We start from the raw sequence: 13369 nt of genomic DNA on the forward strand, positions 1-13369 counted from the left end.
AGCCCAGAATTAATGTGGTGACCATTTCCTCCTGGGTCCTCATGGCTGGTTCCTGTGGATCCAGCACTAATTGGTTATCAGCAGCCAAAAGGAGCCTGAGGTCCAAGAGGTGGTTAAGGAAGAAAATCAGCTTTGTGGGGGGTACAGGAGACTGCTTCACCGGGAGAGGTGCAGGAACGTGCACAGGGGAGGACAGGGTGGGGAGGATGTCAACTGTGATGGGAATGGGATGGGAGTGGGTTAGGAGGAACGTGGCAGGGTCTGGCACGGCTTCTGCAAGAGGAGCAGGCTGGGACTCTTCAGTCTAGAAAAATGGTGGCTAATGGGAGATATGAAAACAGTCTGGAGGCTGGAGCAGAAATATTAGATGTGCTTGCCCTGGTCTTTCTGCTTTGCCTTAGGCTTTTGGCCACCACTGGGAGACAGGATCTGGACTTGGTAGATGTCAACCTGACCCGATAGATCTGCTCTCCTCTCCTGACTGATGGTGAGCAAGGGACTGAATGGATATGGTCATTTTAGACCAGATTAGCTGTGTCCAAGTCCTTGGCCATACCTCCTTGTCCCCTCTACAGGCTGAACTGAGAATTGCTGTGACCCTTTGAAAACATCCAGGACTTCGTTTTCTCCTCTGCAAATCATTTACAAAATTGCTTTCCCTTTTCCCCTCACTCCCATGCCATCCTTCTCCACCTTTCTCTCCTTTCCACACAGAAAGATGTGCCCGCTGCTTTGCGATTGCAGTATCATTCCCCACCTTCTCCCCGTGACACCGATGCTGGGGGCAAAACAATTTCTGACGAAGAGGAGTTTTAATGGTCCCCCAGGAGTGCTGGGGTGGAAGCAGTACCCTGGAAGCCCAATGACACTTTCCTTTTGGTAGCAGAAGCCATGTTGGCAGTCCCGATGTGGAGTGTCTCAAGGACTGTTTGCATAGCAGGTTATCTACATGTTAAATTTACCCCTGCCCTCGTAAAACCATTTGAAGCCTTTTCTCACAGTTGTAACCAAAGGCTGTTTTGTCAGCAAGCAAAATGAAAATCAGATGTAAGCAAGGTTAGGGCAGGAGGGCAACGCAAGCAGGTTTTTCTACCTGGAGATGCAGGCACAAAACACCATACAATGCCACGTTATGGAGTCCCCCAAACACCATCCGTCCATAAGCTGCTTTGCAAAGCTCAGGTGAATGCAACAGCAACAAAGGGCATGAAAGCTTGTAATGGGAGGGTCGAAAAGTTTCCAGTAAGGACAGGGCCATTGCCCATCAGATTTTGGCAGGTGATGGTCATCTTCTGGCTGATAGGAGCAGTGGAGAAAGGTTTTGCATCAGTCATGGGGTGCTGTAGAAAAAGCATGAGATGACACCAAAGCACTGTAAGAAGGTTTGGGCTGGAGACAGGTCAGCAGAGATAGGGACATCATGGATTTTTTCAGTGCTGTCTGACTTGAGTCACTATGGGTTTTCCTTCCCTTCCCTTCCCTTCCCTTCCCTTCCCTTCCCTTCCCTTCCCTTCCCTTCCCTTCCCTTCCCTTCCCTTCCCTTCCCTTCCCTTCCCTTCCCTTCCCTTCCCTTGAAGGAGCTGGGACTGTTTAGTTTGAGGAAGAGGAGGCTGAGGGGAGACCTCATCGCTCTCTACAACTACTTGAAAGGACATTGTAGAGAGGTTGGTGCTGGTCTCTTCTCACAGGTAATTAGTGATAGAACAAGAGGGAATGGCTTCAAGCTGCAGCAGGGTAGGTTTAGGCTGGACATTAGGAAAAAATTCTTCACAGAAAGAGTGGTCAGACACTGGAATAGGCTGCCCAGGGAGGTGGTGGAGTCACCATCCCTGGATGTGTTTAAGACTTGTTTAGATGTGGTGCTAAGGGATATGGTGTAGGGGAGAACATTGTAGAATGGAGTTGATGGTTGGACTCGATGATCCCAAGGGTCTTTTCCAACCTAAATGATTCTATGATTCTATGACTATTTCTGATCACTGACAGCAGAGGTCCTGCAGCCCCTGAGAGTGACTGTCAACAGGAGTAAAATTGTCTTCCTTCTGGACAAGTCTCCCCCCGCATCTGCTGGGTTTTTTATTTAGCCATCACAGGGCATATCACAGGGTTTCATTAGATCTGGCCCTAATTATATCTCTGTTGAGCTTTGGAGTCTCCCTCTTGCTCTATCCTCCAGCTCTCTGTATCTACAAAAAAATGCAAAACAGAGAAACAGGGAGGATTTGTCACCCCTCTCTGCGAGTCCAGGATACTGAGGACATTTTTCCATCTGAGGACAGTTAATCCAAGCTGCACACGCCCCCTCTCACACCCATAACACAACCAGAAACTTTTTCTCATCAAGTCCTGGGGATGTCGGTGCCCCCTCACACGCTCCTGGCCGTGCGCAGACCCACTATCCATCAAGGCACCAGCTTGATGGGATCCAATGGGGTGCTTTTCTGATGTGAGGAGGCCTTCCAGGTGAGATGACCCCAGGCAAAACAGACACCTGATAAACTTGGTGTTAGGGGTGCACGGGATGGGGCGCAGGGGAGGTATGAAATGGTGTCCATGCTCGGCTGAGTGGTGCTGGTCCATCAGTGCCCTGAAAAACGATGTCAGGTTAGAGATACACAACAGGTTGCTGGAGGAGCTTCTTTAGGGGAGATCTGGATATATCTCCTTACCGGTGCATTTGCAGCAGACCTTCTGGCACTTTCCAGTGCTCTTAGGCCATTTACAAGCAAATGGAAAGTGAAGAATAAACCAAATCTGTGCCTCATTCGTCCTCCATCCCTGACCCAAAGCTTGCTGCCATGTCCTTTGCTCTGCCAGGCACTGTGAAAGCGCAGCTGCCCTCGGAGAGCAGAGCCTTATCCCGTGGCCATCTCTAGTTCCACAAGCAAGACAGAGCACATGAAAAGGCCACCATCACACCAAGTTGTTTGCAAACTCTGCATCCATGTCAAAGCAATACTTTCCTTTTGCAGAGGATCTGGGGCGGGGGGGAGAAGCGTTCAAAGTCGAAAGATGGTTCTGAAATCCAAAGCTGGGAGGGGAAAAGGGTTTGTTTAATAGGACAGAGCAGAGAGCCCAGAAACCTGTGAGAGCAACACTTCCCTGCAAATCAGGTCATTTATTTAGCAAGTGAAAAATGGCTTCCCAAGGTTTGCAGCACCAGGGTAGAAATCAAAGAGTATTTGAAGGAGAAGGGAAAGCCAAGCCCTGGCTTTGCCGTTCCTGCCCTCCCACCAGATACCCGCCAGCACGGCAGGCACCGAGGGAGACTGAGAAAATATTTCACTCTTCACACACCACTTCAAAACCTCAGAGCCACCTCAGAGCCACGGGGACTTGTGTCAGCTGCCACACTAAACTCCAAATATTTTCCTAGCTGGCAAATAATAAAAAAAATCTGTCTATCTGTGTCTAGCTCTATAGCCAATGTATATGAAATGATAAAGCCCCTGGTACATATCTTGCGAGAGCTAATTATAGGATTTGGAAGCTAACGTGATAATATTTTCTTTAGATGTGTGGTACAGATGTAATTACTTCTCTGGAGATGCCAGACACAGATGATGCAAGATGCCCTTATGTAATTGGCTGTTATTATGTAGTTACGGAAATTTTCCCTCTCTGGCCCATCCCCTACTTTCCCCTCAACTCCTTCTTTTCATTTTTCGCCCTAAACTCTCTATGGCTTATTCAAAAGGTGATGGGGTGAGGTCAGTAGGCCAAAGGGACAGTAAGCAGAAGGGCAGTTCCATAGAAAGCCCGTTCATGGATTTCCCTGTCTGCCTCGTCAATGAAGGAGCAAAAGGAGTTAATGGCTTTGCATCTGCTGCGTTGGCTTCAGTGGGGCTGGTAAAAGGCCCCCATCCACCTTTCCACCTGATGGACTTGACGCCGGTCACGTCAGAGCCAGGTCTCCCCCCAGCCCTGGCATCTACTGTGGCTTGGACATCAGCAGATGCCAGGCAGCCATCTGCTCTCTCCAGCATACCATGGAGGACCACCTGCACAGAGAGCTCGCTGCCCCCTCCCTGGGCCGGCACTGGGCCCCAGGGCCCCAAGGAGAGGCTGGGGGATGCTGACGTTGTGACCAAACCATAAAAAAAAGCCGGTTTGTCAGTACCAGCGGTACCAGTGCTGGTCAGGAGGGACACAGGCCCCTGACCAGTAAACCCCACCTTGACTGCAAATATTCAGCAGAAAAGGTCGATAAACATCCTGAAGGCATCACCCCATACCTGCAGCACGCGTTATGGCTGTACACCCTTCTGCTCCTACCTTCTTCCATCCCGCTCGCCTGGTCAAACCTGCATCCTTTCTTACTGTGTTCTAGGACTAATACATGGTAGGGGGAGGTGACTCCTAGCTCTGGGCCATCCTGTCACCAGTTGAGGTTGCAAAACTGAGTCATGAAGACACTTCCTCCTCATTTTCTCTGCACATCATCTGAGGACAAGCCTGGAGATGAAGCAAGCCTGAATCCTTCCACAGCTTGGAAGCAGACCCCAGGCAGAGTTTAGAGAGCTGAGAACGGGGAAACTGGCCATGTACGGTCTAAAGAAAAGGAAGCGAGAGCTGGGAGCAGAGACAAAACCACTGGTTCACCCACCAGAGAAACTTGTTTCTAGACATAGTCCGCTGCCAGTGATTGCAGAGGAATTTGTCTTCAGGGCAGGGAATACCTGTGTTTCTCTGAGGTCAAGGAAGCCATGGGGAAGGCAATAGCTCAGGGTTGTGTTTGTTGTACTCATGGCATTTATTAACTACAAACTGTAAGCTCCCAACAGAGCCCAGGGCCATTAGCTGGTCATGGACTGAAATGGCATTTCAGCCCATGCTCACCTTCGATCAGCCAAATCCCTCCCTGTAGCCCATGGACTGTGTCAGCTGGATCCCCATGGACTGGAAAGGGACTGTAGACCTTGGGTCCTATACAAAGAGGCTTGGTAGACACCACAGAGATGTTCCAAGCTTCCCGCTTGGTTCTCCACCGCCTCAGAAGGTCCTTCTTCCCAGGGCTAGAGGACCCTCTTGCTTCTGCTTTTGCTGAAGCCATTCATCCACCTTGTCTTGCCCAGAGAGGTTGGCCAGGATGGAGATGGAGTGGGTGGATGGAGACAGAGCAGCTGGACGGGGCTTCATGCATACACACAACTGAGGATCTAGCCCCAAATTCCTCCCTTGTAATGTTGAAAAAAACCTTCCACCCTGAGCCAAGAGGGCTGTGCCAAATCCTTGAATCCTGATGTGGACAGAAATGTCACTTTCATACAGAATATGTGCTGACCTGCTGATTTCAGTGGAAATTTAGACCTCCTGGATGCAATTTATCATGCTACAATTTATTTTTACCAGACCTGGCTTGCTGTGACTGGGACATTTGCTTCTTTCATTCTGGATAACCACCCAAGGTTGTTTAAGCAAGCTTCTCCAGTGTAGAAATTAGTTGAGAAACCTGGTAATGCCTGGCTTTCTCGAAGAGTATTGGCCGCTGCCTGTCGGAGACCTCATCAGTATTGCCACCACCGCTGCCCCTCCTGGGGTTGTTCAGCCAATGCATGAAGGAAGAGCAGGGAAAAAGGACAACATTGCTCACTCGCTTTTCAGCTCATAAGTTTTAGATGAGGGTCTTGGACAGCATTAATGTTGTTCAAGCTCCTGTGAGAGAAACAGGCTCCCTCCTCCTCTGCAGAGGCTGTGTGGTTTGAAGGATTGATGAACAAAACCCGACTCTACTCATTCCTCTCACTAGCTGCAGGAAGGAAGGTGGTCATTTAACGTGCATTTCTTCACTTATGACAAGCAGGCAGAGGACAGGAGTGCCATATGGTTAGGAGTAGCCTTTACAGAGCATCACATGTTCCCCCTATGCAGCTCAGACCTGACCTACATAGCATGGCCAAGCCACCGTGCCGGAGCATCCCAGCACACACGCCGGGCTTTCAGCACCCGCAGCTGGAGATGCAGGAGCCTCCCCTGACTTATGGGAAGACCTGGGCAATGCACCAGGTTGTGGCTTGCCAGCACTGCAGAGGCTTTGTCTGCCCTGTCTCAATACAAGAGGAGACAGCTTATACCAGCAGGGATGTTTTTGCCAGAATAGGAAACCATCTCTCCGGATGACATAAACCAGAGTCTTTTGGCTTGTTCGCATTGCCTCAAACTGAGCAGGCAGATGTTGTCATGGATTGGAGATAGAAAGTGTCCTCGATCACAGCAGATGGCATCAACCCAGCTTTGCAGTGCCAACCCCGCCTCGGGACCCCCTTCCAGTCCCCTGTGGCAGCTTGGAGAAGGTCCTCTCCCATCCACAGCTCTGCGTGCGCATGAAGGGGCCTCGCACGGACTCAAATTATTCACCTAACGAGCAGGAACAAACTGTCTCAGCATTTTAACTTCCAGACCAGTGCAATGGTGAGATCTCATTGTGCAAGGACTGGTGCAGGTGAACTTCCAGGTACAGAAAAGCTTTTACATCACGTAAGCAGTCAACAGTTTGTTCTAGTGTAAATAAATAGTGGGTGTTCACATGACATTTTTTTTATAGGAGCTCAGCCACAGAGCTTGCCCAGGTTGTGCAGACTGGAGGTGATTTTATCAGGTTTTGTAACAGCAAGGCTGAATTTTCTGTCATTGCGTAGTCATACTCCCCTACCACACAGCCCATTTCACTATGGTCTCTGCGATCCCTGCAAGACACCCACAACAACCAGATGAAGCAGCATCGCTCCAGAAACACAGGGAAGCCCTTGGATGCTTGACACCCGTTGACTGGCACAGAAAGCAGGCTCGGGTCCTTCCTCCCAAGACCAGGCTGGAAATCTCCGCTCTAATAACAGATACTGGAGAAGAGCTTCAAACAAAGGCTGATTTGGAGGTACCACATGAGATCTGCTTTCAGCATGCAATCTGATGGATGTCAAGCACCTATTACAAGTGCAATCAGTTCACAGCTGAGGTCTGAAGTTGTTGTGATGCTGGTTGGAAAGCTCTGGAAGTCTACAGCCCAACTCCACGGTCTGTGTGAGACTACCATCATCACTAAACCAGGCTGGCCTCAACATTGCTCAGCCAAGGCATGAAAACAACCCAGGGTGGAGACACCTCCACCTCACTCATGACCTGAAAGTATGTGCAATAGCTGGGAGACCCTCTTTTCGGAGGTTTTTCTGCTCCTCAAGGCTTTGAAAATTATCTTCCCTGTAAATAAAGGACTCTGAGTGAAGGGAGGAGGAAGGCTCTTGCTCACATCAGGGTGTTTTGCACTAAGCATTTGCTCCCCAGAGCACCCATTTCCATCTCTACCTCCTCCTCACCGCATGCCTGAGCACTTCGATGTTTTCTGCTGCTGTTCCCCAGGGAAAGTCCCATTCCTTCAGCCCTCACTACAGCTGACATTTTGCTCCTTCTCTGATAGGTGCAGAAAACTCTTAACCAGTTCTGCAGCTGCAGTCCAGGGACCTCAAAAGAGCTTTGAGATCTAGAAATGAAATAGCTCCAACAGGAGTGAAATCACCCTGTCCGGGGAGGTGCTCAGAGGATACCACTTCTGTGAGAAAAAGGAAAAAGAAAACAAAGGATCTAGGGAACAAAGAGTCTGGTTTTTTGGTAGGGTTAATTTTTCCTTTCCTCGACAGGAAGAAGGCTCTGGGGAAAAAACAGGGAAAACAGCAGTATTTTTCTTTCTGAAAACTGAATTTTATTTTATTCAAGAGAAGGAGAGGGCATTTCACTGAAAAAAACTCACCGCCAAAAAAAGCCCCAAAATCCCAGAATATTTCCACAGAAATAATTCTCAAACAGGAGAATTTCTCTGAAGAAAGAAACTCAACAGGAGTCCCCCCATTTGACAGCAGCCAGTCCAAGGGATTCATTGAGTAGAGAAGAGGATCTGCTTCTTTCCTTTTTTCCTTTTTTCTTTCTTTTTTTTTTTTTTTTGAAGTTACAGGTGCTTATTTTGTTGTGGCTCCCTCCCAAAGCTGCAAACCTCCATAACTTTAACCAGCTCTGTGCTGCTAAACGCTTTGCAGCCTCAAGACTTGTGCTGGAGATCCACCACCTTCTTGGCACAGACACGGTGGCCATGGCCAGCTTCAGCCATGGCAGAAAGGGAGGTTTGGAGAGGGGCTGCTGCCCTGCTGTGAGCTGCTGGAGCTGGAAAAGCCAGGGTAGACCTTCCTCCCATCAAGGGAAGGGATGTGTACAAAATGGGGGAGCCAGTGGTGCCCTCCTTGGGATGCAGGAGCCTCTGGGGGTGCTGCCTGGGGGCTGCTGTGTTTCTCTTGGCTGTTTTGGGGCAAAGACTGGCGTTGCTGCCCTGGCCCTGTGTGTGAAACCGGAGTGGGATGCATTGCGTTTTGCTGGATACAGGGCTGACCCCAAGCCCTCTACCAGGGCTGAACGGGGAAAACCACAGCCGTAATTTCTCATCTGAAAGGATCAAACCGGGAGTACGGAGCGATGGATGCTGTGCCTGCTCTCAACATGAACCATGTGCAACGACAGCCTTGCCCACTGTTGAACTGAGGCAGAAAGGGGTAAGGGTGTAACCAGCTTTGAGGGTCCTTTGAGGGATGTAGTTTTGTGTCCAGGTGGATGTTCAAAGCCTCTTTTCCCAGGCAGAAGGAGACCAGTCTGTTGTGGATGGGCAGGGATGGCTTTTTAGTTCGGTGGTTCTGTCCTATGGGGACAGGGAAACAACGATGGCCTGGATGCAGCTGGCTGCACAGGAGCCCCTGCACGACGGGATGCTGGCTGCAAACCCAGGGGTCTCTGCTGGCTCTCAGAGGTGGTGGAAGGGCTTTGGTGAAAGTAGAGCTTGATGGGTAGAGAGGTTTATGCCTCAGTGACTGGAGACCTGGGTTAGAAATGGGAGTTCAGGGTTCAAAAGTTTATGACTTGCCTGAGAGCACCAGGAGCGTGGGTTATCCCTGAGTTTCCAGCATTCTCCAAAGCCTCTTCCATCATGATTTATTCATTTGTGGGAAGCGCTAAGACATAACACAACTCCCAAAGAGAGACTGAGAACAGCCTTAATCAACTGTAATGTCAGGAAACCGCCTGCCTCCTGCAAGATCTGCTGAGCCTGAGGGATGCTGCACCTCCACGTCCTGCGACCGAGGGCTGCTTTGCTTGGGCAGCTTCACCAAGGGTGAAGGTCCATGCCCTCACAAAGCTCCTGGATCATCTCTGGTTACTGCAAGAGCCATCCCTGGGGCGGAAAGGGCTTTCTATATATGTGGCTATTTCCAAGGTGTGTGCCCAGCACCCTGCTGCTGGGAATCTCTTCTAGCAATGTATAAACCAGCCTGTTTCTTGGAATTCTTTGCTTCTGAAGTCAAAGGGCAAAATTAAGAGCTTGAGTCTCTGCAGGAATCCATTTTGGTATAATTTACACCTTCCCCATGCACCCCAGCAGTGCATTTTGCTGTAGTTTAAATGCATGCGTAACCCATATTTGATTATTGTTAGCATTATTGCTATTTTACTGTTCTTGCTGCTATTAGCCCACCGATGACGATGCTATGTTTGCGAGGCTGCGACCAACGACTCCTTTGATACGCAGACATCCTGCCAATAGAAAATTCACTTGAGCAAATAAGTCTAAATTAGTGGCAGCTTTGTGTAGCTTTATTTCACTCGTTGCACTCCCTTCAGGACTGCAAATAACCCAATATAAGTGCTGAGGCCAGCCGGCCCCCAATGGGAAGTCTGATTGCTCTCCCGCTGCAGCACTGGCAGCCAGGGAGGAGGGAGAAGAACCTCTGGACCATTCTGTGTCACCAGGGCCCTGCTCTGAAAGACTGGGGGGGGGGGGGGGCAGGGAGATGGCACATAATGATGGCAAAGAAGGGAGGGCAGGATCCCCGGTCTGGCTTCCGTGGGGTGATGGGCATCATCCCATTTGTCCAAACAGGCTGAAAAGAGCCATAAAATGCCAGAGTTAGGAAAGGAGAGATGGGCGGTTGGACCTGATGATCTTAAAGGTCTTTTCTAACCTAAACAATTACATGATTCCATGACAGATGGACCATTTGATGCTTGCTTCCTCATCTGCACTAACCAGGGAAGAAAATCACTGCCCCTTTCCATTTCCTCTGTGCTTAAATGTGCCAATTGGTTACAGAAGGATCGAATCCCTCCATAACTTTGTTTTTTTGTTGTTGTTAAATGTGTGCACAGCTTTATCAGGGAGTTTGGGGTTGAGATGGGTCGGCATTGGCATATAAAGAAAATGTGATCTTTCTGGGTGTCAGAGTCTTGTGTGGTTTGTGAGATTTAGGAAATCAATTAACCCAAATCACCTCAAAAAGAAAAGCTGAGGCTCTTTCAAAGATACCAGGCTGGACTTGTACTGTCTGCCCCTCTCTCTGCAGTGAATGGGCTCTCGGTTCAGCCATGCAGCTGGGAAGCATCCCAATCCCGATTGGGATGGGAAAGTTGAGGAGCGGGGTCCTGTGCTCGGAAGAACCCAAAATAACCATTTGAGCTAAACCAAGCCATTAGACCTCAAAATCCCCATTTGAAAAAACCAAGCAGTCAGACCCTCCAAATCACCGCTTGAGCAAAACCAAGCCATCAGACCCCAAAATCCCCATTGGGGAAAACCCAAGGCATCAGGCCCCAAAATAACCATTTGAAAAAAACAAGTCAACAGACCCCAAAATTTCTATTTGAGCAAAATCAACCCTTTGTGACCCAAAATCCCTATTTGAGCAAAACCAAGCCATCAGACTCACAAATCCCCATTTGAAAAAAAAAACAAACAACAAAACAACAAACCAAGCCGTCAGACCTCAAAACCCCCATTTGAGCAAAAACAAGCCATCAGATTCCAAAATCCCCGTTTGAGCAAAAACAACCTGTCAGACCTCAAAATTCCCTTTTAAAACAAAAATCAAGTAGTCAAATACAAAAATCCACACGGGAAAAAAACACAAAGCTATCAGACCTCAAAACCCCTATTTAGGCAAAACCAAGCCATCAGATCCCCAAATCCCCATTTGGGTAAAAACAAGCAGTCGGACCCCAAATTTACTATTTGGAAAAACAAAATAAAAACCCAGCTATGGGACCCCAAATCCCTATTTGAGCAGAACAAAGCTGTTGGACCCCAAAATTCCCATTTGAAAAAAACCCCCAAGTGATCAGACTCCAAAATCCCTATCTCAGCAAAAAGAAGTCATCAGACTCCAAAGCCCCTTATTTAAGCAAAACCCAGCCATCGGACCCCAAAGTCCCCGTTTGAGGACGCCGGGCTCATCTCCGTCCCGATGGGAAGAAAGAGTTAAGATCCCGCAGGCGCGGGCCGGCGGTGGCCAATCACACCGAGCAAAGTGCGGCCCTTGGCCCCAGCCCAGCAGCAGGTTGCTCCCCGCAGGTATTATTTTAGGGGTTTTCCTGAGGTATCAAGCAGGGAGACGATGAACGTTGAGACCTGCGGAGGACGGAGGATGCACCCCTGGGCTGCCCAGGTAAATCCCGGTGGGTGCCGGCTTTTGGGGGGGGGAGTTTTTTTTTTCCCTTTCCTCTCCTTCCCCGTCTCGCTGGGTGTCTTTGTTTGAAACCAGAAAGGGGCCAGGCAGGGGAACGAAGGGTTTTCAGTGGATTAGCGTGGGGCTGAGCCCACCACAGTGGGACCCACTGCAGGTGCTTTTTTGGGGTGGGATGTACCCACTGGGCTGCGTTTGCACAGTGGGGTCAGAGCAGAGGTGGGGTGCACGGAGGTGGGTTCCTCAGGGTGGGGGGAGCTGCTGTGTCGCTCTCCCTGCCCTCCCCCCCCCCCCCCAGCCTTTAAACTCACCCTGGATCCAGCTGGCATCCACCAGCACTGGGATCTTGCACCCCAGTGGGTTTTGGGGCGCCACTCTGGTTAGTGGCTCTAACCCCGGCAGTGGGGACAAGACACGATGAGGAAAAGCCACCATGGGGGCTTGCTCCAAGCACAGTGTCCGGGGAGGAGCGAGCACTTCCCAAGCTGGCTCCATGCCCTTGAAATTCCTCAGGGTGAGTTAATGATAAATCATGGCTGGGTCGGTGGCGTGGGAGCCGTTGGTGGGTCCCCTTGTTGTCCTTCCTGCTGGGACAGAGGTTTGGGCAATGTCTGGGGACAGCAGAGCCAGGCAGAGGCCATCAGGCTGGCTGCTTGTCACTTCTCCAGCAATGATGGCTCACCCCAAAGGGCAGGATCAGGGCCCCCCCCCAGCAACACACAGGCCAGGGGTCTAAATTGTGCAGGGGGTGGATCTGGTGACAAGGGGGTTCCCCCTGCTCCCACCATGAGGCACTCGGGGCCAGGAGCAGGTCTGTAGCAGAGGCTCACATTGGGGTCAGGATGCTCAGACAGACAGCTGGGATGCCAGGCAAGTGGCATCTGCCCCGCCTCCCCCAGCCCCCTGGTGGGGGACTTTCAGGGGACAGCAGCACACGCTGTAATGTGCCAGGAGCTCCCCCATACCCCCCACTGCAATAATCTGCATCAGGGAGCACCATGGGCTTAACCGTCAGCAGCTCACCTCCAGCCACCTTGCCGAGGAGGCAGTGCCTTAATAAGGGGAAACTGAGGCACAGAGGGCTGGGATGACTTCAAGTGGTCCAGCCTGCAGCATGGAGCACCCCAGACCCTCAGCCTTGCAGCCAGCGCCAAGGCTGCTCCATCAAACCGTCCTTTCCCTGTACTGAGTGAATTCAAGGAATTTTCCTTGTGCCACCAAAGCTGGTGTTTTCTGGGCAGCGGTTGTCATCGGGACTTCACCGGGGACGATGACCAGCCCACAGCCAATACTGAGCATCTTCTGGGGGCAGCCACAAGAGTAGGTGGGCATGGATGAGACCATGTCCAAACCCTTCCTGATGGACACATAAGATTTGGGTTTGCAGTTTGGGCTGAGCTTGAAACCATTCTGTCCCACTGTCACTCTGCTCCTTGGGGTGATGGGGACAGACGTGCCGTGTAATGGAAAACGCCTCCCATCTGCCCTTGGGTCCATCCTGGAGGATGCCAGCCTGGATCCAAACCCAGGGCTCTGATAGCAGCCTGGGAAAGGGGGGGAAATGCCCCTGAGGATGAGGACTATGCCAGCAACGCAGCCCCATTGCTCCGGCCAGGGCAATGCTGACAGACAGCCCTCAGGCAGCTTGCCAAAACTTCCATCCTCCGTGGCAGGATAATTCACAGTGGAAGGGACCCTGGGGGTCTCCAGGCCACCTTGCCACTCAAGGTAGGCTCAGTTACAAGGCCAGACCCCGCCTGGCCCATTCAGGGTCTGAAAATCTCCAAGGATGGAGACCGCAAACCTCCCCTGGGACCCTGTACAAATCACAGAGCACCACATTACATCTCCACGTCACTCGCTGAAGTTTCTCTGGGGCT

The 13369-nt window shown here is 50.7% G+C and overlaps 1 protein-coding gene across 4 annotated transcripts in view; it reads left to right on the forward strand.

Annotated features, from left to right (window-relative positions):
• LZTS3 (leucine zipper tumor suppressor family member 3) overlaps nucleotides 1-13369 on the forward strand; it is a 55821-nt gene that overhangs the window by 17262 nt on the left and 25190 nt on the right. The window contains exon 1 of one of the 4 annotated variants that reach the window (XM_063335184.1): nucleotides 10756-11481. The exons of 2 other annotated variants lie outside the window; for them this stretch is intronic. The gene's annotated coding sequence lies outside the window, so the exon portion shown is untranslated. Of the gene's footprint in view, nucleotides 1-10755; nucleotides 11482-13369 lie in introns of those variants that run through there. One more of the 4 variants, XM_063335183.1, reaches the window with a different exon arrangement.

Source organism: Chroicocephalus ridibundus, chromosome 5, assembly GCF_963924245.1.
Source record: "Chroicocephalus ridibundus chromosome 5, bChrRid1.1, whole genome shotgun sequence".
Lineage (NCBI taxonomy): Eukaryota > Metazoa > Chordata > Aves > Charadriiformes > Laridae > Chroicocephalus > Chroicocephalus ridibundus.